This window comes from Palaemon carinicauda, chromosome 9, assembly GCF_036898095.1.
Source record: "Palaemon carinicauda isolate YSFRI2023 chromosome 9, ASM3689809v2, whole genome shotgun sequence".
Taxonomy (NCBI): Eukaryota; Metazoa; Arthropoda; class Malacostraca; order Decapoda; family Palaemonidae; genus Palaemon; species Palaemon carinicauda.
This window is the reverse complement of record NC_090733.1, coordinates 115,135,114-115,140,113: the sequence shown is the minus strand read 5'-3', so window position 1 is coordinate 115,140,113 and position 5,000 is coordinate 115,135,114. Positions and strand designations below refer to the sequence as shown.

At 37.7% G+C, this 5,000-nt stretch overlaps 1 protein-coding gene across 1 annotated transcript in view; it reads left to right on the top strand.

The window, feature by feature from the left end:
• Positions 1–5,000, top strand: part of LOC137647068 (monocarboxylate transporter 12-B-like) — a 56,928-nt gene that overhangs the window by 1,130 nt on the left and 50,798 nt on the right. The gene's annotated exons all lie outside the window — the stretch shown is intronic.

Below are 5,000 nucleotides of genomic sequence, written 5' to 3'. Positions count from 1 at the left end.
CACCAGTCATAGTGGAGCGGATACCTGACAAAATAGTTCATTTTATGATAAAAGCATAAAACTTTGCACAAAGCTTCCTTGTGATGTTCTTAGAAAAAAAAAAACTGTGAGCCACTCAATTTTTTCACTTTACAAGATGGCCGCCACATTTTTTTTAAATGGTGGCAAAATCCCATTCCAGAATTTGACACATTGAGCATGCGAAGTCATTTTGATGACCAGTGGCCTAGATTTGAGGTAAAACATCTATATTTAAGTCAGTAGTCACTTTAAATACAATTTTGTGAAAACTCTGCAAAGGGCATGCGCGAAATTAGACTGACAAAGTCATATTGATTCATGTATCTTTGCATGTTCAGGAGCATAATGCTGTGCATTGCAATCCTGACCTATATCACTTACAATTCCCAGTACAAATCCTTTTACATCAACATTTGTTGACATGTCGCTACCATTGGCTGCAAGCTGGTCCAATATGACGTCCAAACACTGTCGTCTTTTTGCCAACCCCAACTTTCAGGTGAAGGTAACTTTATAATGCGAACCACAGACTGACCCCATGTGTGCCCCGCTTGCAGTACAACTCGCTTCACATGCTCTGCTAAAGCTGCCCTAGAGGGTGGGATGGCATTATAAGGCTTCTGTTTTCATACAAACAATTCAAACCTTGCTTCATCGACTTTGTTTGTGATACCAGAGCGGTTGCACATCACCACAACAAACTCTTCAATGACTCTCATGTCAGAAGATGATAAGTCATCAGTAGGCGAATTAAGTCTTTTAAAAACCGCTGTTGCCTCAGGATAGACATTCCATACCTGCCAGCACGACTTCTTACCTTTACCAGCAAATGCAGACACTGTATCACAACCAGAGAATGTGTGAAAAAATGGCAATCGTCTTGCTTTTGGCCCTATTGATCTAAATATTTCATGTAAAGGGATCCATCTCAAATCCTTCCCTTTCCCAAAAGCAATCCATAGACTTTCTATATTCAAGACTGCAAACAATGAAACACCATTGATAACAACATTTGTATCAGAACTTACTATCATGACACTCTGAATGCCGTTGACGGCTGCATCTTTTGTATGAAGAAACATTCGAGTGTCGGCCTCTTCGTGGTTACAAGGTGAAATCTGGGAAACATCTGTTTCGTTGTTTGAGATAACTTTTTCCTCTCGAGTAACAACAATGTCTGTTTCGTTGTTCTTCACAGCAATTTTGTCGGCAAGGAAAACAAACTGTTCCATTTTGTTTTCATCACATCTCAAAAATGTGTTCCACGATTTAGGTGGTCTACTGTTAGCGGTAACTTTTCTTCTCCGCCTGTTCCACGTTTTCGTCTAGTTTCACCTTTCAAGCTATCCTCATAATAAACATCAGACACGGGGTCTATTCGTCGGTGATTCCTTGCACAGTGCTGGACGTATGAATGATGATACTGTGTATTATTCCTGATCAGTGTTTCTTCTATTCCTTGACCATCATCAATTCGTCCAACATCTAAAGCAATGGGCATTTCATTTAGCTTTCTGAACTCTAGAGTATTCTTTGCTAATAAAGTATACCCCGATTTGCTCTTGTCTGAAATATCCTTGGGTGGCATCAATGTTTCATCTTTGTCTACCTGACAGATAAAGCATTTAGTCCAGTCAGTTTCCCTTTTCTCATTGGGAGATATTGACAAACGCAGTCTTTTGACACTTCAAAATGAAATAACACAACACATATATACAAAATAAAATTCTTCAACTGAGTTTAACTATCCCGTGTTTTTTTTAGTAACTACAGCACAAATTTGATACTTCGACAGTTGAAAGGCCGAGGGATTATCCTTTTACCACCTTCAACTTATAAATACACTTTACTGTATGGGATACAACTATAGTCTATTTTTTATAGCGGTGCATATTTGCACTTGACTCACAGGGGTGCCCTTTTAGCTCGGAAAGGTTCCTGATACCTGATTGGTCGGAAGTATTTTTGTCCGAACACCTTCATTGTTCTCGAATGATTACCAAGTAATGTGAGTCGAAACTTATTTATCAACCTATATTTCTCCATCAGATATATGTTTAGTTAATAAACAATGTGAAAGAATAAATATATTATAAAGAATCGTCTTGGTAAGTCTAGATTTAATAACACAATCCGCCGAAGTCAACGACAGCAGCTGGTTTTCGGATGCACACTTTGTAATTTTGTAATTTTTCACATATTTTAACGCAAATTGGGATAGATTACACTCAGCATAAGTTGAACATGTTATTATAAACTTTCTTTGAATCCCAGAACTTCCAAAAACATGGAATTAATAAAACCAGATATTTGTGAAAACTTATGGGGAGGTGAAAGAACAGCCTCTAGCGGCCTGGCGGAAAAACGATCCCTTCTGAGTTGTAGACGCAGTTTGTTTTTTTCTTTCGTAATATAGTTCGGCCTATTCCTTTCAGTTTAAATAGTCTTACATTGTTTCTTTTCGTATTATTTTGCTTAGTATTTTCCCACATTCCTGTTCCTCACCGAATATCTATCTATTTTCCCCGCTATCCCTTCTTTCATATAGGCCTATGTGATATCCGCACTACGATTCCTTATGTTTTGCACCTTACGTCAGTAAGTATGTAAATAATAATAACAACATAAATTTTATGCTGTGTAGCAAGTATAACCTATTCTGTAAACCTGATATTAAGCATAGTATTTTTTTATTCCCGCCTCTACACTATTTTAATGAGACTAGCACGCGCTTCCCTTCAAGCCATCACTTTCGACAGAGGATAAGAAATAAGGAATATCCCATATATGAAAGAAGGGATATCGGGGAAAATAGATAGATATTCGGTGAGGAACAGGAATGTGGGAAAATACTAAGCAAAATAATACGAAGAGAAACAATGTAAGACTATCTAAACTGAAAGGAATGGGCCGAACTATATTACGAAAGAAAAAAATAAACTGCGTCTACGAGTCAGAAGGGGTCGTTTTTTCCGCCAGGCCGCTAGAGGCTGTTCTTTTACCTCCCCATAAGTTTTCACAAATATTGGGTTTTATTAATTCCATGTGTTTGGTAAGTTCTGGTATTCAAAGAAAGTTTATAATAACATGTTTAACTTATGCTGAGTGTAATCTATCCCAATTTGTGTTAAAATATGTGAAAAATTACAAAATTACAAAGCGTGCATCCGAAAACCAGCTGCTGTCGTTGACTTCGGCGGATTGTGTTATTAAATTTAGACTTACCAAGACGATTCTTTATAGTATATTTATTCTTTCACATTGTTTATTAACTAAACATATATCTGATGGAGAAATATAGGTTAATAAATAAGTTTCTATTCATATTACTTGGTAATCATTCGAGAACAATGAAGGTGTTCGGACAAAAATACTTCCGACCAATCAGGTATCAGGAACCTTTCCGAGCTAAAAGGGCACCCCTGTGAGTCAAGTGCAAATATGCACCGCTATAAAAAATAGAGTATAGGTGCTGTTACCTCTACGCCTAGCCCGATCGTTCATCTAGCGCCTTCTTGGCTCGGCTTTCCCAAGTTGGCACACTCCCGTCAATCCGGGTACAACACCTTGACTATATATGGGGCAAATCAAGGTGCATTTGGGAGACTTAATAAAGCTGACACTATACCCCATGCCAACTTTCACGGCAGCTAGTTGCACCAGTGTTCCCTGGTAGTGTAAGCAACTAGCTCGTTAAAATTGTAGGATCCCCTGCAGTAGGCTAAATTGCCGCACCTTACCCATCCCTCCATTTAACAGTTTAAACTGGTTGACCCTATTCGCCTTGTGTTCCACCCCACTTCATCATCATTTCATGTTCATTTTATCATTTTTTCATGTTCATTTTCCTGATATAGCCGAAGTCGCGCTACGTGGGGGTAAATAAATAACCAAATTTTTATGCCACCATTTTGTTTTTGATCGCCATTTTGTAAGAAACCCCTGGTGAGTTATAAGTAATATCAATTACACTATCAGAATGTTAAACTTGCAAATCTGTATAAATGAATTATCAAAGAAACTAATTTCGTAAAATATAAAGTTTAACCACCCAATTACTAATAAAATGAATAATTCAGGTCAAATTTTGCACATGCGCACTTTAGAATTTTCACGACATTGTTTTTACAGTGACTATTGACATAAATATAGTGGTTTTTCTTCAAATCTAGGCCACTGGTCATCAAAAGTGCTTCATATGACCCACTAGTTAAAATCTTACTTGTGGGAAATCGGGGGTTTTGCCGCCATTTTAAAACTGTAGCGGCCATCTTGAAAAATGAAAAATTTGAGTGGCTTACAGTTTCTTTTTCATAAGAACACTATAAAGAACCTTCATGCAAAGTTTGATGCTTGTATCATAAAATGAACTATTTTGGTAAAATTTCAAGGTTATCCGCCCTACTATCAGGGACGTTACCTCATCAGCTACCAACACTTTTTACTCTTTGAACTAGTACATTAATCCCGACACCCCATCCCCCAAGAAAACAGTATAAGCTTTTGTATTTCTTATATTTCAAAACCCTCTACGTAATTAATCTTATTAATGTGTATGTTGGTCCACTGAATTAACGTTATCTAATCACACGGGTTTTTACTCGGCCATGGTTCGTTTCGCTTCAATTTAACATTATTTCACTGCTCCTCTGCTTTGGCAAGTGGTGCATGGATATGCTGAGCACACCAGCTACGTGGGCTAGTATTTTGCCATTATTTTAATTACCTGATTAACCCTTTACTTCAACTGGTTTTTTATCGTCTGTTTCAATTTGCTCGCGATTTAACATTAGTTCACTACTCTTTTGTTTTGCCAAGCGGTTTGTGGACATACTGCGCATGCCAGACGCGTGAACTATTATTTTGGCATTATCTTAATTATCTAATTAATCACTTAGTCCAACTGAGTTTTGCCTGGCCGTGGATCGCTTCGCTCGCAATTTAACATTATCTCACTGCTCCTCTGCTCTGCCAAGCAG